We start from the raw sequence: 27,041 nt of genomic DNA on the forward strand, positions 1-27,041 counted from the left end.
TTTTTGTGCATAAAGTTTTACTGGAACACAGCCACACCCATCTTTCACATATCATCCATGGCTGCTTTCATGCCACAGCAGCAAAGTTGCAGGAGAGACTGTATGGCCTGCAAAGCTTAACATATTTACTATCTGGCCTTTAGAAGAAATGCTCACTGATCCCTGCCATAGGCATTGGAAGCAGGGGACAGTATTGTCAGATTTGTGTTTCACCTTTTGGTAACTCCAGGACAACCCAGGGATGGACTGAAGCAGACAAGCTGGTGGGATGGAGAATGGTTGGAGGCTGGTACAATTGTCCAGGTAGGGGATAGATATTGACAACAGCATTGCTGTTTATTATTAAGAGATGTATTGAGTTGCTATGTGTCTACACTGGGCTAAGGTCTTTACACATATTCCTTCATTTAATCTGCATAGTTACTGCTTGATATACTAGAGTTTTTATCCCCATCTACTGATGCGGCACAGAGAGGTGAAGTAGCTTGCCTAAGGTCACACAGCCAGTATGCGGCACAGCCAGGATGCAAACCCAGTGGTCCAAACCTGAGCTGGGGCCCTCAGTGCCAAGCTCAAAGTCTTTGGGGTTGAGCATGTTTGCTTGTTGGTGGATGCCTTCGATCCTCCCTGAGAATTCACAAAATATGAGCCTTGTAAAGGAGAAAATCTACCCCAAGTGGAGTCAGGCAGGAAGTGGGAGGCAAGAGTGTGGCTATTTTGGAGAAGCGACATGAAAAACCACGAAACTTCCTACCTGTCCTGTTTTGCTCCCATCTGTCCTTGGAAACAAGGCTGCCCCTCTCTTAGATAAAAAGGTGTTTCTCCCCACACACTGGCTCTGCCGCTAGTGGTGGGAGAGAGCGCACTAAGCTTAGCACACATTTGCTATTTTTAAAGGACTATATAAACAAACAGGGCTATGTAAATAAAAAAAAATGAGGTCATCCTTTTAAAATCTAAAAATGTCCTTTTTCTATGGGGTGAGCAGAAAAACCTCACAAGGGATTGGTGCTGTTTTATCCCCTTGAGGCCTCTCCAGCCCATGCCTTCCAAAGCCCCCAGGTCTGGCTGCCTCTTCCTTGCCCCCAAATACCTGGCTCTGTGGGCTTTGCCTCGAATGCCTAAAGTCACTGCCCAATTCCAGCCACCACCTCCTCGGGGCCCTGACATCGTCCCCATCCTGGTCACTCACAAGCACTGCCTCACCGACCCTCCTCCCGTGTGAGCCCTGGCTTTGCACGTTGTCCCTTGCTCTCTCCCTGCCCCCAACCTCGATCTGTTGAATGGCCACAAAGGCCCTCCACATGCTGAGTGGAAGTGATTTGTGTGCTCCCCATCCTCCCACTTCTCTGTACACATTTTAATCTTTCCTCGTGGTCTTCTGCAACTTCGCTTCCAAGTTCATGGCTGGAAGTCATTAAAGAAGCCCCCAAGAGCTGAGTTCAGGTCTCTGACAATTGCTAGGAGACACTCAAGCCTCCATAGGAGCTCATATGGCCTCTGTGTTGCCCTGAGTACTTTTTTCATTATGTCCCCATTTCCCTGCCGGTGACTGCCACCATCCACAGCCTCATCTCACTTCTCCCCTCCACCATCTCTCCCACTTCCTCCTCTGCCCCCCATCCCTGACTTGGCATCCACGGCTCCCCTATTATCCCTAATGAAGGGGTGGTTTTCCAATTGTGTTCCATGGAGGTGTTTCAGAGTTTCTTCAAACATTACGTGAGAATTTTATTCTAAAAATATAGCTTGAATCCTGTAAAAACTGTAACAGAAAATGGACCCACACATTTGAACATGCTCTGTAGGACACTGGAACACACTGAGTACAGCCAATGCATGCTGCGAGCTTCACTGGTTCATACAGACCTTGCAATAAGGTCTGGGTAGATCTTGAACTTTAGAGTTAAAATGTGTCTTCAACTAGCAAGAGTGAAGCTCTTTGCTGGGAATCTTTGTGTTGTTGTTTTTTAAATTCAGGACCATGCATGCTTATGTAAAACCACACAAGCAAGTACACTCCGAAGCTTTCAATGAAAAGAGAATGTATTACATGGATTATCATGAAAATATCATAAATGATTGTGGAACTTCCTATCTGACTCATGCTGGTAACAAGAAGGCATTCAAGCAGTTGTTTGATATTGTCAGTGTACAAACCATAATTCCCTTCTATTCCTCCCCAAATGCCCAGATAATACTGAACTCAAGACCATCCTGTGGCTGCAAGGTATGCTGTGAAAAATCTGTTACGGTTCACACCACCCTATTGATGTGATTTAGAATTCCTTGATACTGTGCAGCCACACCACACAAAACAAAAATGAAAAAGGATTATAGGATGTTAAAACTGATACAGCAATACAATGATCATCTAGGACAGAGGTCAGCAAACTTTTTCTGTAAGGGCCAAGTAGTAAATAGTTTTGGCTTTGCAGGACAGACAGTCTCAAGCAGCCATAGCTAATGTGTAAGCAAATGGCGTGATTGTGTTCCAATAAAACTCTATTTGTAAAATCAAACTGCAGCCTGGAGTAGGTCCACAAGCCATAGCTTGCTGATCCCTGTTCTAGAACCTGAGATTTCAATGTTCTCATGCATCAAAAAAGAATCATTGCTCTACTGATGAACTTTCATAATAAATAAATGTTAAAAATTTGAACTTAAGATATAAATGTGTATTGATAAACTACCGCTGTAACCTGTTTCAAATATTGGCATTCCATGCAAGATTTGACTTTTAAAAATGGCTCCTAAGACTATAAAAGTTTGAAAACCACTAGCAGAGAGTTTTGCTGCTGAGAAAATGCTTCCATACCCAGTTTTCAAATTAGATTTGTCCTCTAGTCCGTCATTCAGAAATCACTTTTATTCTGCGAGAGGGGCCCCAATTCAGGCCCCTTCTGAAGAGGGGTTGTGACTCCACTTTTCCCTGCCCTCAAGTAATTCCAAACAGCTGTTCCCAAGCTTCAGCTGGTGCTGATGGGCCTCCCCACCCTCCCCAGCACTGGGGAGTCTGCCACACTGCACACCTGCCGGCCTGGGCCTGCACCCTCCACCTCATGCAGATGCCATACATGCCAGCCCCCACCCCAGGGCCAGCCATGGACACGGTCACCTCGACACTCCAGCAGCACTAAGACAGCACCCCATTAATCATAGCTTTCTTCCCCAGGGAGAGCCGGGAAGGGGCAGGGAGCAGATTTCTCCCTGGAACTGACAGCTCATTTCCCTCTAGGCAAGTCCCATCTCTATAGATTCTTCCAGACAGCTGGCAGAGCCCACATGGACAAAAAAAAGTTAAGTAGGGGAGGGCAAATGCCAGGTCTGAGGAGGAGCCCCCTCCTGCACTCCCTGGGATATCCCCCACCCCATACCTCTGCTTGGATCCCTCAGGGGTTCCGTTTCTGGACTAATTCAGGAACCTATTGCATACTCTGTGGAATTAATCCAGACTGTGCCCTGAGCCTGCTCGTGGAGAGACCCATAAACAGCTAACTGTGATATGTGCAAAATAAAACAAATGCTAAATCAAGGTACCAGGAGATGCCCCAGGATGCCAGGGAAGGGGACCCATTCATTATGGCGCTATTGATTCCTACTAAAATTAGATATTCCTGAGAGGGGTCATCCTTGAAGCGATAACTGCTTTTCTTCAGGAAGCATCTTGGCAGGGAAAAAAGTGTTGGGTCTTTTGTAGCCAGAGGTTCTGTCTCTTAGGAGCTGTGTGACTGCCTTTAAATTACTGAATCTCCCTGTGCTCAATTTCCTCATCTGTACAAAAGGGGTAACAGGACCAGCCTCACTAGGGATTTTGCAGGACTCAGATTCGTCTGTAAAATGCCTTTACTTCACCCTGACTCTAGGAACTCGGTGCTGAACCAGATGACAGAGCAGGGCCGACGTGTTCAGGGGAGGGTGGTGACCAAGCTGCCTGCACGAGTCAGAAGGGCTGCTCAGATCTGGGAGCTGTGTCTGGCAGCATTCTAGGGGCCTTGCCTTGGTCTTCACAGCAAACCCGTGAGGCAGGTGCCACTGTTCGCCTCATCTGACCACTGAGAAAGACGAGGCAGAGACGGAGCAACCCGTCTCTCCTAAACCAGCCAATGTCTCACAAAGCCAGCAAATGTTGGAGCTGGGATTTGAATGCAGGGAGTACCTGTACTGTGAAGCACCACCCCAAACATCCCCTCTCAAAATGAGGCTCAAATGCCCAGTGACCCTTCCATGGAACCCAGGGAATGACCCCTCCCTGCCACTGGAGAGCCCTGGTCAAGGCATGGGTCTGGTGGGCCCAGGGGGCACTGCTGAGCTGTGGGCAGAGGCCCAGTCTGCAGCCACCACACAGTCTAGGCAGCCACGGCTATGCCATGTCTGAGGGCTGTCTGCAACCCTGGCCCCCGCTCTGTACAGTGAGAAAACTTCTGCTTCCAGGGAGGAGGTGAGTCACTTCTCACAGCACACCAGGCTGGGAAACGCCCTCTGGGATGTCGGAGCTGAGCCACAGACCCAAATACAGGATAGGATGAGCATCTCCAGAGCCCCCGAAAGGGGACCCAGGCACCCAAACCTTGGCTGCATCAGAATCAAAGTATGGATTCCTGATTCCTGTGTCCCCACCCCCGAGAGTTTTACTCAGAGGGCACGGGTGGGCCAGGAAGCCAACTTTTTTTTTTTTTTTAAATCAGGCACCCTTCCCCCACCCCCAGCTCTTTGGGTGATTCTGATGCACTGCACAGCCAGACAAAACACCCAACGATGCTTTCCTGGCCCAAAGAGCTTCTAACACTGCACACCTAACCAGAACCTGAGCCTGAACAGCTAACCTAAAACCACAACACACACCTGAAGAGCTAAATATATATATATATAAACATATAGTGGTGCTGGGACCCTTCCCCAGGTCAATTCGATCAGTATCTCTAGAGCTGAGGCCCTGGTATTGGAATTTCTGAAAGTCACTACGTGATTCTAATGTATGGCCAGGGAGAACCACCATCAGAACTGACATCCTATCAATTCTTCATAACAAGGGAGCCCTGCAGAGCTGCTGCCCTGTCTTTGCCACCCTCTGACTCTGTGCTCCTCTGATGATGCAGTGGGTGGGCAGGGGGGTCTTCAGGCAAGAACTGTCATGGGGGAAGGAGAGAAGAGGATGGAGCCGTGGAAAGCAGGAGGACACTGTTGGACTGGGGTGGGGGGAGGCCATGGTCCCTGGAGAGGGGTTGTTGTGTCCTTTGCCAGGAACAGAATGGAAACTGAGGAACTGAGAAGATAGACCTGCATTTCAGGGGAGAGATCATGGGAGCAGTGGCTGAGTGTCGGCACCAAGTCTCTACCCCTGAGCGAGGAAGGCTATGATAGTAACAATAACAACAGCAGTAACACATTTTCAGGAAAAAGAACGTAAGCAAGCTCATGCAGGAAAGACCAACATGGCACCCCCAGCCAGTACATTCAGCAACAGCCTGGTTCTTACCTGTGCTGAAGGCACCACTTCCGATGACCAAAACTGAAACGCTGTTCTCTTTGAAAACCAGCGTTCATGTCCACTCCTGCTGCAGCCAGCCGCCTCCTCTACGCGCTGCTCTTCCCTCGGGAGGGCAGAGCTTGCCTGGCCAGTATCTCTTGAGGCTCCTCCATGAACTACTTGGAGGTGGCTGGGTTTGTGCCTTGAATCCTGCAGGGGATGGTCAAAAAACATGGTCAAAGAGTTTGCTTGGTCAACTTCTTTAGTCACAGAAGAATTTTTGCCTAGTCCCAGCCGGCTCGAGCCCCCAACTTCCAAGATGCTTTTCTTAGTGTCCCCGGGGGGGAGAGAGTATGGCACAGTGGTCCCGGCACCCACCATATTCTTCCTTGCACCCTACACTTAGCCGCTATTTCTTCACCAGTATGGTAGGCAGAATTCTAGGATAGCTCTTAAGATTTCCTGTTGCTCTGGTGTAAAGGCCCTGCATAATCCCCGAGACTGTGAATATGGAGGATGATTAGGTGATATTATCCAGCATAGCTGACCGTAAAATAGGGAGGTTATCCCGGCCTGACCTAATCATGAAAGCCCCTTAAAGCAGAGTTTTCTCTGGCTAGTTATAGAAGAGGAAGTCGGAGAGCCCTCCTGGCTCAAAGAGTAGGGGCCAAGGGGAAAGGACCTGGGAACAGCCTCTGGGAGCAAAAAGAAGGGACCTCAGTCCTACACCCACAAGGAGCTAGATTACGACAACAACGTGAATGAGCCTGGAAAAGGAGAAATTTCCCCAGCGCCTCCAGATGAGAATTCAGCCTACCAACACCTTGATTCCAGCCCTGAGCAGAGAATCCAGCCACTCCATACCAGACTTCCAAACTACAGAACGTGAACTAACAAATGGGTGGTGTCTTAAACCACTAAATTTGAGAGAATTGGTTACACAGCAGGAGAAAACTAATGCAACCTGTCAAAGTGATTCATATTCAGGCATGGGTGAGAATTAATACACTGATAGACCTAAGAGCACATTGTATTCCCCAAATCACTAAATAAAACAGAGCATTCAGGGCTAAGGGAGGCCTGGTTCAGGGTAGGAGCTCAACAATGATTACTGAATGAATGGACGAAGGAGGGAGTATCAGTTTTTAATAATTGACTTACCAGGCTATTGTAAGGATCAAATAAGAAAATACAGAGGAACATGCTTCATAAACTAGACAGCCTGGGTTGCTTTAGCCAAATGCGGCACAGAGTGTCACATCCATGCTGTGCTCTTTGGACTATGCTCTGGTTTGTCTGCTCCAGGCAGTGTGGTATAATGGCTGAGAATGTGGCTCCTAGGGCCAGGATACCTGGGGTCAAGTCCTGGCCATTCTGCTTATGACCTCTGCAGCTCCAGAAAGTCACTTTGCCTTATTGTGCCTGAAAAGGGGGCTGAGAATGGCGAGTCCCTTCTAGGGTTTTAATGAATCAGCACAGGTAAAGGGCCTGGAATAAGGCCTGGCACACGATATTGACCCATGTAAGTTCTATGAATATTATCCCAGAATGAAACCCAATAATCTGGGTCTGGAGTAACCTGCACATCGCGACCCTTCTCCTCTTGGCACCACGCTTTTTATCAATACAACCTCGAACAGTGAGTGCGCTTGGCAACTACATCACACAACTGGTTTCTACGGAACATGCAGGTCACTGAAGCCCCCCTGCTGTCCCCTCCCTGCCATACCTGCTGCGTGAAATCCAGCCAGCCCTGTCCTACCCACCAGGGCAGCACCGCACCACCACAGAGTGGTGAGGCTGGACTTGCTCTGCAGCTACCATCTATCATTTCCTGATTCTGTTCAAACCATCCAAATTTTCACTACTCTGTGGTTTTCCATCCTCCCCAGATCTGACCCATGCCCTTTAAAAGATTGCAATTATTAATAAAAATGGCCGTGCTCTGTTCCTCCCAGTGTAGAAACACGCTATTCTACAGACACAGTCACAAATTCCTACCTCCAAGACTTCGCTCGGGCAGTTTTTTTCTGCTTGGAATGCTACTCCCCTTCCCTCCAACCATGATGACCTGGCCAAATCCTGCCCATCACCCCTCAGAAGGCTTAGCCAGCTCCCACACAGCTGGACATAAGTTCTGCCTCCACAGAATACCCAAAGCAAATTTGCTGTGCCTTTTAAGATCAATAACAGTGCCCACTGTGCACAGAGACTCTACAAACTTAAAGCCCTTTAGGTGGGTGCACCTTGGGTGTCTCACACACAGTCAGTGTAGAACAATTCTTTTTAGAACCTAATTGGGCTGTTTATTCATTTAACAGATGTGTATTCAGTGCCTATTTTGGATCAGGCCGGGTGGTAGGCGCAAGGGATAAAAGATAGCAGATTGAGTCCCTGCCTTCAAGGGGATCACAATGGGGTCATTAAGCTGATGGTGTCTGAAGATGTGTGTGTGTGTGTGTGTGTGTGTGTGTGTGTGTGTGTGTGTGTGTGTGTGTGAGAGAGAGAGAGAGAGAAAGAGAGAGAAAGAAAAGAGAGAGAGGATATTTCAAGGAAAGGGAGTAGCGTAAGAAAAGACAAGAGGACCTCCAAATGGCAGAATGTTCAAGAAATGGCATGCTGTCCATATGGCTGGGGGTGAGGGACGAGCTGGGCAGGGGCAAGAAGGGTTTGCTGTGTGAAGCTCTGGGCCTTGGTCTTGCAGTTGAGTGAGGTCACAGAATCGTTTTAATGGGTGAGGTAATGCGGTCACGACAAGCAGGTGGCTGGAGAAGATGGGATCAGGTGGAAGGAGCTGCAGGAGTGAGGCCAACATCAGAGAGCTGCCCCCCTCACCTGTGTCTGGGTCCCCAGGAAATATCACACACACCTGAGGTTCTAGAATTGAGCCCATCTGTTTACCTCTTCTCCCCCAAATGCCACTGAAATAAAAAGAGAAATGTACAAGTAAGAACAGAGCCATTGTAGCACCAGCTGGGCAGAAAGTCTGAGGAAAACTAGAAAAATCTCATCAGAGCTAAGCTGGCCTTACCCAACCTGGGCAGGGAAGGCCCACCTGCCAAAAACCTGGGAAACTTGCTCACAGGCAGGGGAGCTGTGGCTGGGCAGGCTGGACCGAATTCCTAAAATCCAAGGATAAAAGACGAATCCTCTGGGTTTCCAAAGAGACCAAAGTGGAGGAGAGGGAACGTATCGAGAACAGAAGTCACCCACCTCCCCACCTTACTGTCTTCAATTGCACGACGTTACTATTCCAGGACACTCTAGCCATGGCAAATGGATTGATGGTGCATCACAGAAATTTCCTGAAAGATCCATCTACTCTTCAATTAACAGTCTGTGCCCTAAGAGTCTTTGAATCCCTTGCCTTGCCTCGAAATTCCTTACCTCACTGTTTCCTCCAGTCCTTCACTATTACATTCCTTACACGATCCTGATCAAGCCCCCACGTTGCCATATTCATCTTAAACTTCCAATCCCCAGCAGACCCAACCTTGTCTTCCTCCCCCCAGACACGCCCAAGCTCTGGGGCTGTGGTGCTCTCCCTTCCCCAGGTGAGTGGTAAACTCAGCATAGTCTCACTAAAAAGTTGTGGTGATGGTATCTGATGAGTTGGCATTTGACAGTCTCTTCAAAAATGTTGCGAACCAAAATGACATTGGATTTGATATTTGTATCATTAACTGCTAGAGGACAATGGAGCAGAGAACTCTGAGCTTTGAGGAAAAAGAGTTAATACCCTTAGATCTGTCACTCAGCCACGTCTCAAGCCAAAGGGAGAAGTACTAAAATAGCATGCCACCCACTTATCTTTTCTTAAGAAAATTACTCAAGAAATTACTCAAACAAAATAAAAACGATTCCAGCATAAGTGATTCAAGAAAGGGCAAGACAGGATACACAAGAAACAGTGAGGAATAATAAAAGCAGAAAAACGAATAGTCACATCTTAGCAAATGTTGATCGTGATGGTCTCATCTTGTTGGGAATAGATACCATTTAGTTCTTGACATAAATACTGTACAGAAATATTTATTTAAGAGTAACCATTTATAGAAGAAAAGTAAGATGTAGACCTTTTAAACCACTGGGTGTATGGGGGGAAAGGAGGAACAAAGAAAATTCAATTAATTTAGCAAGAGTTAGGAACGAAAAAATTCAACAGGAAAGGAAAAAGTATAATAAACAAAAGACATGAAATAAGATGACAAAAGTAAGACCAAACCTATTAGTGAATACAATAAAGTGAATAATTAAATTACCTTACTTTAAGTTAAGAAATCAGGTTGAGTAAAAGAAAAAAAAATCCAGCCATATGCTGTTTGGAAGTAATACACTTAAAAGAAATTGACAAAGAAAGGTTGAAATCAAAGAAATGGAAAAAAGACATAGCAAGCAAAACATAACAAAAAGAATGCAGGAAAATCAACATTAATATCAGACAAAATGTAAAAATGTTAAATAGAATAAAATGGGGCACTTTATATCACTAACAGGTCTACTTCTCCAAGAAGATACAAAAATCATGAAACTGTACTCGCACCCCGCACAACAGAACTGCAAAATGTATGAAACAAAACATTCTTAGAACCACAAGCAGTTGGACACACTCCACATGGCCTGGAGTAAAAGGCACAAGAAAAACAAGAAAGAAAAAAAAAAAAAAATGCCCCACAGAACTCAGAAAGTACTTAATCACTGAATGCATAGGAAACTTCTACAAGTTGGAGAGAAAATGACCTTCTCAGGTGAAACAATCCAACTTGCTCCTCCTTTCCGCTCATTCTCAGGGCTGATCCTTTGCCAAATTGTGAAGGCGGCCTGTCTCCCCTCCTTGGGCGGTGCTCCTGCCAAAGCCCGGTGGCCCGCGCTGCCTCTGCTGCTCAGCACCACCGACCTCGGGGGCAGCTTGGCGGTGCTCTTCTATCCCTGCCCCCTGGACAGGTCCTTGTGTCATGAGCTCCTTGAGGGCAGGGACCGTGTCCAACTCAGCTTTGCCTTCCACACAGCAGCTCACACAAGAGCCTGCGGATGGTAGATTCCCCATGGCTATTTCCTGAATGAACAGCTGCTTCAGTGTCCCTGGGATGGTCCTCTAAGTACTAGAGTCTTGGAAACACGACTTACTGGTAGCTACTGGAAGCAACGGATAGAGGCTCCCTGAAGCAAGCGCTACACAAAAATATGCCACAGAAGCTAACTGAAATCCAAACAACATTAAAGGGATTAAAAACAGAAGAACCACAAGAAGAAAGGGTAAAAGAAGAACAGCAAATGTCTTGAGCATTATTACCCAATTTTGGTGGCACAAGTAACCTCCAAACAAGAACACGGAGGATTTGAAGATATAGTTGGTAAGCTTATTAACTTCATGTATATTCAAGAAACAGAGAAAATACCTTTTTCTCAAATGCCCTTGTGTTAGACTGCATGAAAATCTCAAATTCCAAAATGCACAAGACCACAGCCTCAGTTCTCAATGAAACAGAATTAGAAATTAACAAATAGCAAAAAAAAAAAAAAAAAAGTATGCACACAATTTAAAAATGCTTTTCTAAATGACTCTTGAATCAAAGAGGGTAACACAACTGAAATTGTAAGAAAATTATTGCACTATTTTTAACAGTAAAGATGGAAACAGCCTTAATATCCATCAGCAGGGAATCGGTTTAATAAGTAAATGATGATAAATCCATCCAATGACAATATCTAGTCTTAACTGAAAAAGATAAACATATACTCCTACCGGTAACAGATATTCATTGTGACGTTATCGATGTGTCGAGTGCATGCTTCAGCACGTCTCACAGGTGGTCTCCCTTACTCCCCACAGCCTGCTGGATGGAAGGTGCTACTGCTGTCCCCATTTCCCACGTGACACTTACAGAGACCAGGAGGTTTGACCAAGTGGTGAACCTTGGTCTGTCTCACACTGGAGCCCACACACTCCAACTGCTACATACACTTCCTCTCGATGGGATGGTAAAAAGCAAAACCACAGACACACAGCATCTGTGCAGCTGTGAATGCTGGAAAGGACCTGGAGGATAAACTCCAAGCTGTCACCTTGTCCTAGGGTGGGACTGCAGACTGGGTGGGGTTTGGGACATACTCATACATTTCTATACTGTTCTCTCTCTCTCTTTTTTTTTTCACAATAAGCATATAACACTCGTAATTTAAAAATGACATAAAAGTATAGAGACAGAAAGTAGAATGGTGGCTGTCCAGAGCTTGGGGCAGGGAGAAATGCAGAGTTATTGTTTAATGGGTACAGAGTTTCAGTTTTACAAGAAGAAAAGAGAGATGGAGAGGGGCTGTGGTGATGGTTGTGCAATTTTATGAATGCATTTAACAACACTGAGCTGTAGGCTTCAAGACAGTAAAGAAGGTAAATTACATGGTATGTGTATTTTACCACATAAAACAATTGAAAAGCTTGATTTAAAAGTCTGCTTTTTAGAATACAGTTGAACAGGGAAGGAGTCTTGGGGGAAGAGGGGCCCTTCTGCAAGATTGTGCCCACCCAGGGCAGAAAGGACCAGCTCCTCTGCAGCCCCCACCCAAAACCACGAGGAGGGTGGGCCGTGCTCTCCACTCCCCACCAAAGCATCGCAGCACGGGGCATGCTGGCAGGTGGAGGGAGCCCCACGTCTGGCCTGGGCACTGGAGGTTGGCATCACTGCAACTGATGTCAAGTTAGAGAAAAACCTAGATGCCTGGCAGGGGCCACCTTCACTCAGTCACAACCCAGCTGCTTCCCAAGGGCTGGAAAGGAGGCTGAGGAGTCCAGGAGGCTTTGGGCTCTGGCACTGGGCCTCACACCCTGATCCCAGAAAGGGTGGAGAAGGCCAGTTCTGAGGACTCTGGCCACCCTCCTGACATGCAGTTTACCCCTCTACTCTGAATGGGACATCAGCAGACAGAGCCAGCACACGGGAAAACTGAATTTGATCTGCTTGAGGCAGGAAATTGTGGAACAAATCTTTGTATTTTCATTTTTATTTCTACGATTGTAGTCTATGGATCAATAAGAAAACACAAAAGCCAAGACACTGGAACACACATGGAAGAATCATATGGAACGATCTCAGTGGATCATGCCAGGATATTGTCAATTAGGAAGGGAAACAGGGAAAATTACTGGCATGCCTCATTTACCCAACACCACGGAAGTAGCATGGGATAGCACAGAAAGTCAGCCCTGACATCACCAGAAGGACTTGGGGTCCAGACCCTGGCTTCATCCGTTAACAGCTGTGCGACCTCAGCTGAATTACTTAATCTCTCTGAGCCTCACTTTCCTCATGAGTCAGAAGTGAAGGGTATCACCCCTCCCCAGGTACGTCCTGTGGATCAGACGAGACAAAGCTTGTGTGAGATTAGCATGGACTCAGCATGCAAAAGATGCCTGTGCCCTTCAGTTATGGTGAGAGACCTCCCAAGTCTCCCTTCCTCTGTCAGTCTCTGCTCCTCTGGCTCCTGTTCTGGGGTGTGGGATCGGCTCTGCAAGGTGTCCTGTCTTCTCCCCTGTGGTCAGGCTCTGGACTCTCGCTTTCCTGGGGAGCTCACCTCTGCTTCAAATGCCTGCCCTCCAGCTGAGAACACCGACACACGCATCTGCAGACCAGAGGCTGCTCTGGGATCCTTCCTGGTCCCTGGCCCTGTTCTCCAGACAATGGCTTCTCACTCACATGGTAGCTGACTCACGGATTAGGGAGGCGTCCCCAACAAGGAGAATGAGCAGAGAGTAAGGCAACAAAGCTAAGCGTCTTTGACATGGACAATATATGTTTTTAGAATACCTAGGAAATGTTTTCCAGGAAAGGCATGGTTTTCAAAAATAGTGGATGGTGATACATTTCCATTTGCATTGAGGATAGAAGAGGAACTTCAAGTGCAAGATAATGGATTCTGTTTAGTGATAGGCAGGAATATACTGTCCCATAAACTTTATACTGGCAGAAGGAATATAAGTGGGTTTTAGGCACTGCAGAGAAAGGGGAAGTGCTGCAGAGAAAGTGGCAGGAGGAAGACCAGATGAGACCCCAGAGGCTGCACTTGGGGGTCAATATGTTGGGAACCCCAGTGCTTAGGCAAGGGGTAGGGTAGTCATTTCTTGCCACACCAGGCCACGCCTCATGGTAGGCCTCTCTCACCTGAAGTCCCTCAGGAGCTGGTCATTCACCACTGGGGACACCTCCCCTTGCTGGGTACAACAGAAAGCCCACGAAGTTGCCCCACATTTGAGGTCCAGCTACATACAGCTGAGTGACCTTGGACAAGACCTTCCCCATCACTGGGCTAGACCCCTGGGTGCAAAGGAGACCTGGCCCCCATCTCAGGGTGTTGCAGATCTAGCAGAGAAGATGGGCAAGAAAATCATTGATTACGGCCCATTCTCCCAAGGAGCCCCAAAACCAAGCTACTTCCCCCAAAGAAGGCTTTTAACATCTCCCCACTTTGTAGAGACAGAAGCCAGGGGTAGGGAAGGAACCCAACATTTGCTGAGTGCCTACCATGTGCCAACACTGTCCCTATATTATCTCATTGTCACACTAATGCTATAAACAGTCTCCCTCATCACCATCTGACAACTGAGGCTTAAAAAACAGATGCGGACAGCCTTGCATGGCAGGAGAGCCCAAACAAAACTGGACACCGCTGGTCTTTGTTGCTGTGTGGCCTTGGGCAAGTCATTTAATGCCTTTGATTCTCAATGTCCTCACCTCAAAAATGGGAGCAACAGTGTGTACTCTTGGCCAGTGTAAGAATTAAATACACAGACAACTTGCCAAAAAAATGAGACCTTCTCCCTCTCCTTTTTTTGCTTATTTCTGATCTTTTAGCTTTACTTATATTTACAATCATTTTGTCTTCTAGAATAGGAAGATAGCAGATCCCATAACAAGATTGCTGCAACCTATTCAGAGAGAAGACACAAAAAAAGAAAAGCAGGAGGAGACCCTGGAAGGCCCCAGGACCTGCAGAAGCTCATCCTCTGGCCCGCAGTGGGGGTGGGGTGGTAATTATCACCCACTGAGAAGATACAGAAAGGGAGTGTGTGCTTTTGGAGGGAGATGGCCTACTGCTTCCACAACAGCTGCCTCTTTGCTAAGAGGGGAAGCCTGATGGCCCAGGGCCCTCCAGGGACCCAACCAAGCTTCTGATCTGGATTCCAAACGGCCTCCACTCCTGCCCAGTTCTACCCTTTCCCTCCCTCCACCCCCACCAGTTCAAAGTTTTAGTCAGACAGAAAAGGCTGTGCCAAAGGAAACTGCTGCAGAGGCCACTTGGTCTGCTGCGGTGTTCTTCCTTTTTTTGGACTTGCGGCTGTTTGAGTAGGTACCTTTTTCCACAGAGAGTTTCCATTGCATCAGTTATTTACATTGTCACCACCTATGTGTGGGCTCTGGTTTAGAATCAGTGAGCCAGAGCAGCCTCTGTGGGGCCCATCACAATTTACAAGGGGTGAGGGGCACCTGTCTCTGCGGCCCTGGATCAGCCCTGAGCCACCTCAGCCCTGGCAGGGCCACTCTTAATCAGCTCAGTCCTTTTTGGAAGCCATTTTTAGGGTGGATTTAGGAGCATTTAGGAGCCCAGGCTCCTGGGTTCAAATCCTACCTCCTCCACTTGCTAGCTGTGTGACCATGGCAGGTTATTTACCTAACACCTCTGGGCCTCTGTGAACTAGTCTATAAAGTGGGAATGATGGTAGCACCCACCTGGCTGGATTTCGGCAAGTACTCCATCAGTTGATCCACAGAACGTGCTTAGAACCATGCCTGCCCCAAAGCCTCCGTACATGTCAATATGTGGATAGAGTCCTCTCTTTCCACCACCCTGGCCCAGACCCCAGTGTCCATTCCCTCATCTGGGCCAATACACAACAGCATCTGAAGTGTCCTCCGCAGACCACCCTGTCCATATGGCCAGAGGGACTGTCCTGACACCCAGCTATCACCATGCCACTCCCCATCCCAATCCTTGCTGGTTCCCCCAAGGGAGTAAAGTCTACACTTGGGGTCTCCTTCACAAATATGCCAGACTGCCTCTGATGTCACCTCTCCCCTGCAAGACCCCTGCTTTTGCCAACTATCACGCTGAGAGTCCTCATGCCTCTATGCGGTTCTCTGTGTCTGGAATGTTTTTCTCCATTTCACGGTGGCCAAATCCAACTCGCATCAGCACACGTGAGCCCAGCTCATATGTCACCTCCTCCACAAAGCTCTCTACAACTCTACCCTCTCTGTCAGAAATGATCTCTCATTTAGAGCATTTGGTCTCTTTGTTGTGGTGCTTACTTTCTCTACCCTGTGTGTGGATGATAATACAGTCGTCCTCCATTATCCATGAGGGATTGGTTCCAGGACCTCGCGCAGACACCAAAATCCACGGATGCTCAAGTCCCTGATATAAAATGTGCATATAGCCTATCTCATCCTCCCATATACTTCAGATCATCTCTAGATTACTTGTAATACCTAATACAATGTAAATGCTACGTAAATAGTTGTTATACTGTGTTGTTTAGGAAATAATGACAAGGAAATAAAGTCTGTACATGTTCAGTACAGATGCAATTCTTTTTCTGAGTATTTTTGATCCAAGGTTGGTTGAATCCATGGATGCAGAACCCACGGATATGGAGGGTGAACTGTACATACAAATGCTTGTCAGCTTCACAGACAAACCACAGGATCTTTGAGGACAGGACTGAGGGCGTATGATACATCTCTGTGTCACTCACAGGGCCGCGAGCGTAACTGCAGACAATAGGTGAGTGAATAAACACTGTGTTCTCCCAGTTGCTCTCCTGGGCGGCAGGGGAAGCTATCTGTGGGCGTGTTGGTGAAGATGAACCAACAGCCCAATGGCATCCACACTCTCTTCTTGGTTCTTCCTGAGGGACCCAGCAGACGGGGGTGTCAGCCAGGGACCAGGTCCCTACTGCCAAGGGCACCACAGCTCAGGGCAGCAGGAGGTCTGTCCAGGGTCACACTCAGAATCTCAGCACAGGGGCCTCAGGAGTCATCCAAGCATCTGCAAGAAGTCCAGGAGCTATCCCTGACTGTTTCCCCTTCTTTGTTCCCCCCATTCCGTATGTCACCAGGCTCTCAGTGAACTGACTCCCTAAGCACCTTTCAAGCCTTTTGGTTTCTCTCTACCCTACCCTACTGCCTCTTGCCTCTTCCCTGGTCTCCCCTGGTGTCTCCCCAGCTTCCCAGGGTCTACTCTCCTGCTGCTCAGAGTGGCATTTCTGAATCGTGGCTCTGGTTAGGCCCACTTCTGATGCTTGATAACTGCCCTCCAAAATCCCGATTCCTTAGGAAGGTGCTGGAGGTTCTCCCTTCTCTAGTGCTCCTAACCCCCCATCCGGATCTTTGCTGTGACACCAACCACACCATCTCACGCTGTTTATCCTCCTGTGTGTCCATCTTCCCCACAGACACTGAGCGCCTTCAGGGCAAGAACAACACGTACTTCGGTGCTTAGCACAGTGCTTGGTATGCAGTCGGCCCTCAGTGAAAGCCTGCTGAATGAATGAATAAACACACCACCAGAAGCCTGCCTTCCAGGGCGTCACCCTGACCTCACCACATTCAGGACCTCACTTTCCAGGACCAAGTGACAAGTGAATTTGCTAAACTGGCAGGTCCATGGTCCTCCTAGACCAAAGGACTTCCCCGGGTACCTGCCATCCATGCCTGTGATGCAGGTCCCAGAACCCCAAAGCACCTCAAGTCAGCAGCTCGCTTGCCTTTGTGTCGACTGCATGGCCTGGAAACCCAGAGATTGGCTGAGGCTTTGGGCGGTTCCAGAAGGAGGGAAGGAATCTGAAGGGCGTTCCACCTCTGGCCACTCTGTACCAAGACCTTCCATGTTGTTGCCTTCCCTTCCCCTTCCCCTGCCCCTCCTGCTGACCCACCTCCCCAGACTGCGCCCACCTTCCTATCCTCTTATCCCTCACTGGGGCCACCCCCCTGTTTCCCTACCAGGCTGTATCTACCTGTTGTTCTTTTATCAGTTAAACTCATAGAACTACGGGGCAGTACGTGGGGTGAGGGTAGATGGGAAAGGCCTGGGATCTGACCACAGCTCTGCCATTAACTGGCTATGCGACTGAGAACAAACCATGTTTCCCTCTAGGCCTCAGTTTCTAAAGACTCCTTCTGTTCTAACTTCCTGTCAAGTGTTTGATTTCTTTACTAGCAAGAATCATTCTTCCCAGTTAAAGAAAAAAAACAAAAAAAACAAAACAAAACAGAGAGAACCCCATTTTTCTCTGCTCCTCCTGAAAGCCAGGATGGGTTTCTAACTCTGGGAATATAGATCCTCTTTTGATCCTTGAAGGAATATACCCATTTGGCAGTAATTTCTATGTCCATATAAACTAGGGATCTAAAATACACGTATCCATTCTGTTTTTGACTTTAACAATTGGGTGAGATAGACCTTTATCACTCTCATTTTACAGAATGAGGTTCAGGGAGGTGACGGGCTTGTCCAAAGTTGCCCAGCTAGTGTGAGAGAAGCAGAACTGGCCCCCAGTATGTGATACTGCAGCCGCCCCAGGTGCTCAGTCCAGGAGCCGGCCCTACCTGATGGGCAGGCAGATACGTTAATAAAACAAAGCTCCTATCTCCCTATATTTTCCTATAAGCTTTCTTCATGCATGCAGACACACCCAGAGGTGTGGGGGCACAAAGCCGCACGGTGAGCTGGGGGGATTCTAATTCCTAGAATCCAGTCTCCTTCCAGGCTCAACATTCCAGAAAACAGGTAATACTGACAGCTAGACTCTGTCCAGAGAAGCCTTTATTTGTGAAGATTCCAGCTCCTTCTGCCATCACAGGCCTCCAAGCCTTTGAATTCAATCCAGGGCAACAGAAGCTCTGCCCTGCAGGACAAGGCAATGCCTCATTCCTGCTGGTCTCTCAGGCCCTGCTAGCTGCAGGGCTCCTTCTCTGAGACTCCAAGATGAGAGCTGACCGCATGTGATCTGAAGACCAAACAGGGTGGGAGAGAAGGTTAGGGCCCAGCGGCATAGGAGAGAAGGAAGTAGGGCTATAATTCTGGGCACTTCTTCCAGCCTGGCTTTCCCAGCTCTTGCCCATGGTCTTATATTGTTACTCTAAAGACATACTAATCCTGTCTTCCAAACTGTACTGTAAACTTCTTAACCGAGGCTGCACAGTAGGACCTCCACAAGAATTTGTACTGTGCACAACCACCTGTACAACCATTCACAACCCATGGCTTCTGACTACCCCCTGCATAGCATTTATCACCATTGTAATTAAATAATAATTGCATAATTACTTATTCTGTCCTTACAGAATATAAATTCTTGGGGGAGGACCAGGCCCTGTTTGTCTTGTTCTCAAGCTATAGCCCATCCCCTAGCACAGTATGAACAGAGAACAGGCACTCAAGACATATGTGTTGGATTATTCAACTCATTCAGCCATTCACTTATGAATTTAACTTGAAGAAGAGTGGACCCATCCTGGAGTTGAAGGTGAGAGACCAGTATTTTGGTCTCAGCACTACCACCAGCTCCTCATGTTTTCTTGAGCAAGGCATTTCCTCCCTCTAGGTCTCAGTTTCCTCATCTGTGAAATGGTGTGTGGGGTTAGACTTTCCTTGCTGTATTTGTATGACCCTGTGGGTGCATACTTCCTAAAATTGTGCACCCTGGATACTTCACTTGCTGCATCCATGGCACAGTCCTGGTTTTCCAGGTTTTTCCCAGGCCTAGGCATATGGGAAGAGCTCAATAAAGCAAGGAGAGAAGGGCTTCCAGGCAGTGTGGGTGACTTATGCCACAGTTGGGAGAGGAGTTATTATCTTGGGCTGTATCTCTGGAAGAGAAAAATAACTTTGACAGCGAAGGTTTCCTAAGAGAGTGGTGTCTTCAAAGGGCTTTGATCTCAACCTTGTTTACCTCCAGCCTCTGGAGGAGAAAGGAGGGAAGTGATTTGCCCAGGTTCAGGGTTATCAAGTGCCAGAGGCTGGGCCAAGACCCAGGCATCCCATGTTCCAGTCTAGACCCTTTCAGCACGTGATGCAGAGTGTGGCTCCCATGAGTGTGGGGCACACAAAATGTCAGAGAAAGGAGAAGTTACTATAGCAGACAGGATGGGAGCTTTGAATGGGAGGGCTCATGGAGGGAGATGGGGGGTAGTAGTGAGGGCCTGCAGAGACCCTGCTCTGGCCTCTAAGGTCACCTTCCTACTTACAGAGTGGTCGTCAGCAAGGGCCTGTGAGAGTGAGGCATCATGCCAAAAGCAGATGGAGAGAAAATAGCAGAGCACATACACAGCCTTCGTCTGCTTCTGGGGCCCTCTGAGCACCTCTCCCTGTCACGGCCTCAGCCTCCCCATCCTACTGCCTGTATTGGTTTTGTAAGGCTGCTGTCACAAATTACCACCAAACTTGATGGCTTAAAACAACACAAGTTTATTATCTGAGAGTTCTGGAGGTCAGATATCCAAAATGGGTCCACTGGACTAGAACCAAGGTGTCTCTAGGGCTATGCTCCTTTCCAGAGGCTCCAACAGACAGCCTACTTCCTCGTCTTTTCCAGCTTCTAGAAGCTGCCCTTATTCCTTGGCTCGTGGCCCCCTGAAAGCCATCAATGGCCAGTTGAGTCTCTCTTCCATGGCATCGCCCTGATACTGACTCTTCCGCCTCTATCTACCCCATTTAAAGGCCCTTGGGATTACACTGGGCATACATGCATAGTCCAGCATAAGCACCCCATTTTAAGGCCAGCTGATTTGCAACCTTAATTCCACGTGCTACCTTAATTTGCCTTTGCCATGCAACCTAACATATTCACAGGTTCCAGGAATCAGGATGAGGATTTCTTTTGGGGGCATTATTCTGCCTATCACACTGCATGAAACACATCTCTCCCAAATACAGCATCAGGAGGAAGCCAGCCCAGGACGAGAGGGAGACAGGGATGAGGGGAGACAGGGATGAGGGGCGGCAGGCCAGCGAGGCAGACACGCATGCTCAGCAGCTTCCTGCTTCTTGCTTAGCACACCTCACCCTTGAAAACCTCGTCATGTTTCCACACTGATCCAGGCACAGGCACTTTCTCCACAGTGACTGCAGGAGCAGAAACAGAGCCAGAAATAACCCCCCTGAAATGGAAAACATCCCCTGCCTCGGTGCTTTGCTCGCCCATCACCGCATGGGAGCTTCCAACAAGTTCTAAATTGAAGGCCTTTCCAGGGCTTGCTGGGCACTTGGGGAGTACTCCTTCCTCCTGCAGCCTGGCTCTGGGGAGGGGAACACAGGTGTGTGGATTTGTCCCTAGGGATCTGACGGCGAGGCTAGGCCAGGCACCCTCGCCTTCACACTACCCGTGGTGAGCTTGGAGTCTGCTCCTCCTCCCCAGCCTCGTTGGCCCTGAGTCACAGGCCCCGAGAGTGTCCCGACCACTCCTCCTCTGACCTCTTGCCACCAAACACTGGAATCTGCTGGACACTTGTCTCTTGGACCAGAAGCCTCTGATGCTCTGGTCTTGCCCTCCCCTGGAGCCTCTGGGAGTGACTGGGCCCCTGCCCAGTCACAACCGGGCCTGCAGAAGGTAGCAGCAGAGGCCCATCCTCACAATCCCAGACTGCTCGCAGCCCTGACTCTGCTCCTCATGAGCCCTGCCGGCCTGCTCTGCCTTCCTGCCCTGGGAGTCACATCTGGGAAGTTCGGCTCAAACTCTACCTTGTCCAAAACCTCCTCAGAGTTTTCCTCATAGAACGAGATCTCACCACTGGAGGGGCTAAAAAAATTGCTGAAATATATCAACCAACAAATGTCTGGGCTTCACCGTCCATACCACTCACTCATATGACAATGTCTCTATGGCCGTGAGAAATCTTCTCCATGACAGTTTAATTTCTCATGTCTTATGACCCACTCTGTAAAAGGTAAACAAGAGTTAACACATCTCGTACATGCTAGGCTCCAGGCTAAGTATTTTGCATGCACAAGCTCATTTAATCCTCACTTCAACTCAAATATTACCATCCTCATTTTGCAGAGAAGAAACTGAGACTCAGAGAAGGGAGACAACTTGCCCAAGGTCACACAGCCAGAAAAGTGGCAACGCTCAGACTGGACCCTTGTGCCTGGACTTGGAAGCCTGAGGCTGTAGTGACCATGTCACATTTGGGGAGCTGGGGAAGAGATGCACAAATGATCAAAAATGAGTACCAAATTAAATGTTTCCAATTTGCTGCTTAGAAAGCCTTGAGCAGCTCAAAGTATCTTCAGTTTTGTCTCTTTGTATATATTGGGATGCAGTGTAACATTTTGTTTGGGTTAAAAGGAAGTTGGGGAACAAGGGGAGGATCCTCTATTAAACAAGTTTGGAGATTGCTCACTGTGACCAACCCCATCATTATACCGATGACAAGACCAAGGCTCAGAAATGGAAGTGAGTTGCCCAAAGGCAGGGCCTCTGCGGATGAAGCCAGATCTCCACTTGTTTCTCCTGATTACTCTTTGAGGGAAAACCCATCATACACTCCATTCAGATCTGTGCACAGCTTGGTGCAGAATTTACAATCCAATGTGGTGTGGGTCCTGGCCCCTGCTTTTACAGCACTGCTTACTTGACGGCTTGGTAGCTAAAATGCCCAGGGTTTCCACATCTATGTCTGTACAGGAGGGCCTGTTTGCAGGAGCACGAGAAGGCACAGACCTGTTCTGGATCACTCACGGGCAGTCGTAGCAGGATAACGGTGCTGGGCCCTGAGTCGCTGCTATGCGGAGATGGAAAGAGCCCTATTTTTAGAATCAAAAGCCTCAAGTAGAGTCCCGGTTCTGATGCTCACCACTTTGTGGCCGTAAGCCACCCACTTCACTTCTTTGAGTCTTACTCTGGGAGATAAAAATGTCTCCCATTGGGGGTTGGTTTGAGTTGAAATGAGGTAACACATGAGGAAATGTTGGAGGCCTAAGAATCCTCTGAATTGCAGAATCTTGATCCTATAGCTATGGGGCAGGGCCCAGGAATCTGTATCCCCCCTCTCCCCCAAATAATTCTATTGGAGGTAGTCAACAGACTACACTTGGAGAAATCCCTCTAGAAAGTGCTCAATCTCTGTTTGTTAAATAGATGAATCCTGAACATCTGCTGAGCTGCACACGGCTGTGGGAAGACATGGGCCGGAGGAAATAAGTCATTTTCTCCAAATACATTTCCTGTGAAGTCCAAATGATGGGAATTAGGTTGGGGCTTCTAGGACTGGGAGGATGATGCAATCCCAGCTCCCTTCTCCAAGGAGCTCCTCCTGTTAGAGGCCTGGCAGGAGGCTCATGCCCACGGCTCAGGGTCAATCATGGGGAGGGAGCCTCCAGGGAGGGAGTCCCCTGGGGACTAGTTCCAGAGCCTGTTCTCTTCGGCATCTTCATGAAGACAGGAAAGAAAGAACTGAAAATACGCTCATTAAATCTGCATCTGGCACCCCATTTGGCAGGGTTGCCAAAATTCTGTAAGACTAGAATTAAATTAGCAAATTGGAAGTAAAATGATTTTAACAGGCATGATGGAATTCATCAGGGCCAGGTGGAAGCTTGTGGGGGAAGGGAACCGGGAAAGCCCACTTTCCTGGGGGTGGGAAAGCCTGGCCGTGAGCAGAAACGGAAAAGAAATGAACCAGTGAGCATAAATGACCCAAATGATTAAGATTCACCCTCGGGATATGGAGGTGACAAAGATGGCTCCATTTTGCAAGGTGGCTCCAGGAGACAGGAAGTGTGGCTGTTGACACCCAGCAAAAGACAGCAGCCCTTTCAAAGGGGGCCAAGAAGGAAGGAGCCAGGGGACTGCCAGGGATGAGACAGGGTGGGTTCTCTAGACTGGCAGCTCCACGAGGGCAGGCACTTGGGTGGTACAGCATCGGGGCAAGATGACACCACTGTAATCACCACTGCATGTTTGTTGGTCTCACAGTCTGGGAAAAACACTGGGAGGAACATGGTGGGGTCAGGGGTGGGTGGCACCAGCTCTATGGAGGAAGGAAGAAGAGGCTAGAAGCCCTTCCTAGGTACTTACTAAGCATCAGGCATTGTGTTATGATGTTTGTCAAGTATTACCTCATTAAATCTTCACAATAATCCTGCACTGTAGAGTTATTCTTTCTCTTCATTTTCTTGGGCTTTCTTTTTTGTTTGTTAAAAAAAAAATTTTTTTTAAAATACAAAATTATTTAAAAAATACAAAAGTACTTAAAGTAAAAAATGAACAAGCCCCCTTCACCTTCCCAAACTCTACTTTCCAGATGAAACTACCACTCACAGTTCACTGGGTATGTTCCCGGGCTGTTACCATGAGTACAGGAACATATCTACATGTGCACACACATATTTCATTGCTGAACGTTTTCTCTATAAAAATGGGACTGTATTAAACATATTGCACAGAAACCTTTTTCCATTTAAGAGTATGCTGTGAATACCCTCCCATATCAGGACCTGTAGGTTTACTTTTTTCTTTGTAAATGGCCACAAAGTATTCCATGGTACATATGAACCATAAATTTTTAAGCATTGCCACTGCTGGACATTAGGGTCATTTCCAATTTCTCTCTACTACAAACAGTGCTACATATATATCTTGTGTACATATGATTTTTTGTAGCTGGACAATTGCTAAATCAAAGTAGGTATGAGCATTTACAATTTTCATTGACACCAATTTAGACTCCCAAGTCCCCTTGACCCTTGATAGCACTAATCTCTATTTTTTTACATTTTGCCACCTACAGGAAAAATTAATCTCATTGTAATTTATAATCTTTTGTTTTTTAGTAGTTAGAGCATTTCTCGTATTTTATGGGCCATTTTTACTTCTATATACTACCTGTTTATATCTTTTGCACAGTTTTATAAACTTGGCTACTTTTTTTAGTTATTTGATAGAATTTTTCTCATAACTAACAACTAACACATAGCTTTCTATGAACCAGGCACTGTTCTAGGCTCCCCTCAAAATAAAAAAAAAATGAAGTTCAGTTTCTGATGATCGGTAAACATGAAATGGAATTGGTCCCTGGCCCCTGGCTAGGACACTGACGTGCTTGGGGATGTGCCTGGAGGAGTGAGGAACAGGATTTGGGAGTGGGCAGGATTTATGTCTGGGGGTATGAGTCAGGGAAAGGGGAGGCTGAAGGGGCCCAGGCTGAGAAGGGCTTTAAAAAGCAGGCCAGGCAGTTTACAGGATGCTCCCCGTGAGCAATACAGAGCAGTGAAAGGTTGGGACCAGGAGTGGGGTGAAGATCGGTCTAGTGAGAAACGATCATCAGATCAAAGGAAGTTCTCCCTCCCAGGCATTTCCGCTGACCTGGCACACTGAGGGGTAAAGACAACTATCCTTCAGTGTGACAAACACACCTGTGGATATAGAAATGCCACAGACCCTGCATGCAAAAGTCACATTCCACAAAGGGGCTTTTGGTCTTTAGTGGCATTTTCTAATGAGGTTCTTGCTTAGCTCCCAAAACACCAATGTCACATGTGGGTTTCTGGGTTATACACCCACCACTGATTTGTCACATGAGCTTGGTGACCCTTGTCTCAATGAACACACATGATACTTCTGCCTCCCACACACATAATACATAGGGAAGGGGGAAGGATCATTCGCATGCCATTTTCTTCTGAGAAAAAAGAAATTAAGTTAACAGAATTGGAAAAAATGTAAGAAACTGACATACTGAAACTAACAGGCAGAAACAAGTTTTAGAGTCAGTGTATAGTCACTTTATTTTTTTCAGCTTTGACCTCAGATAACTTCAATTTTTCCCAAAATGTTTTTATACAAAACTCTAGTCCAGCTATTCTATGTGTATATACATGTGTGTGTGTGCATGTATGTGTGTGTGTATGTGTGTGTGTGTGTGTGTATATATATATATATGATACAGTTCTCTGATCAATCAGTCTTGGAAAGCTGCATACGATACCCACCTCTACAAACACACTCACACTCACAACACTCACACACACTCTCACACAAACATACATTTTTGAAGATTTTCAATGTGCTTTTGCATGTTAAAGGACTGAGAAGTCCTGTAGTATGAAGGCCTTTAAACTTTCCCAAATGTACTTGGCTATAGGACTTTCACTTTCACCCCGTAACACATCTTTATATCCTGTGGCACTTGTGTTCTACAAATACACCATGGAAAATGCTGGGCTTCTTTATTTCACAAGAACAGACTGGCTTAAAATAAAGAGCCCATCTGGGAGCGAATATCCTACACTTTTAAACACTAAATGCTTTCTAAAAGACCCACGATGATCATTTCCTGCCCACCTGAGCATCTTTTGCTTCCCCTATATTCCAGAGCGACACCAAATGCCCATATGCCAAGACAATGATGTGAGGAGTGACCACAGCTCTCTGGAAACCGTTAAGAGTCAAGATCTCCCAGACAGGTTAAGCTGTGTGGCTCAGCAGTTGCAGGATGAGCCTGGACCAATCACGGGCTCAGTGGTTTTCAGCCAGAGGGTCCCCAGAGACTCACCTACGCCAACTCACTTGTTTTGTGAATGGGTAGTCAGGCGCCAAGCCCTGAATCCCTTGGTCCCTGGTCTCTTTCCTTCCTTCCATGAGACATCTCTCCAGGGGTCTAAATGTTTTCTACTGCAAAAGAAAACCAGAGTACCTTTAAAGGCCTTTCCAGTTCTCTGACTCTGTTCTTACTACCTTGCTACTCCTTCTAGCCACCAGTCACTACACGATATAACTCTTCGAATAACACTAGGTTTCCATCTGTCTGTTATAACATCAGTGAAAATGAATTGTTCAACTTTCACTAAACGTAAAGGGCATACTTGGTATAGCCTAAAATATAGGTTGTATGCTACAGTTGAAATTCACTTGGGGGCAGTCCCTGGGGGAGACATCTCTGAGAGAGCATTCCTCCACCAGTGTGGTCACAGGCACTGGTTTATGATTTTGCTCCTTCTCACATAGGCAACTCGAGCTAGCACACTTGGGGCGACCACCAGCAGCAGAGGTTCAACTACTTAATGACGTGTGATGGCTTTCCTAAGTAACCCTGAGAAGGCCAGCTAGTAGATATGTATGTGGATTTATTCACTTATATTTAAATAAAATTTCATTTTGGAATAATTTTAGATTGACAGAAAAGTTGCAAAGACAGAACAGAAACCCCATATACCCTCCACTCAGTTTCCTTTAATGCTAATATTTTAGAAAACAAAGTATATTTGTCAAAACTAAAAAGTTAACATTGGAACGTTACTGGTAATTAAAATACAGACTTTATTCCTATTTCACCAGTTTTTTCACTAGAGCCCTTTTTCCGTTCCAGGATCCAGTCCAGGATATCACATGGTATTTAGTCGCCATGTCTCCTTAGTCTATGGATTTCTTTTTGTTTTTGAGAAATAGATATTGTTTTCTACTGCATGCAAGGTGGGATGCTGGCTACTGTGGTGGATGCCAGCTGCCCTGCAGGAAGAAACACAGTGTTCGGTGGGCAGCAAGTCTGGTTTAAGAGTCTGCTCTTCCCCTCACTTG

The 27,041-nt window shown here is 47.2% G+C and overlaps 1 protein-coding gene across 3 annotated transcripts in view; it reads right to left on the bottom strand.

Moving 5' to 3' along the window:
- The window catches only part of HIVEP3 (HIVEP zinc finger 3), a 467,815-nt gene that overhangs the window by 91,637 nt on the left and 349,137 nt on the right, over window positions 1–27,041 (bottom strand). For all 3 annotated transcript variants that reach the window (XM_063104292.1, XM_063104293.1, XM_063104291.1), the window contains one exon: window positions 5,480–5,680. The gene's annotated coding sequence lies outside the window, so the exon portion shown is untranslated. The remainder of the gene's footprint in view (window positions 1–5,479; window positions 5,681–27,041) is intronic.

Source organism: Cynocephalus volans, chromosome 8 (assembly GCF_027409185.1).
Source record: "Cynocephalus volans isolate mCynVol1 chromosome 8, mCynVol1.pri, whole genome shotgun sequence".
Taxonomy (NCBI): domain Eukaryota; kingdom Metazoa; phylum Chordata; class Mammalia; order Dermoptera; family Cynocephalidae; genus Cynocephalus; species Cynocephalus volans.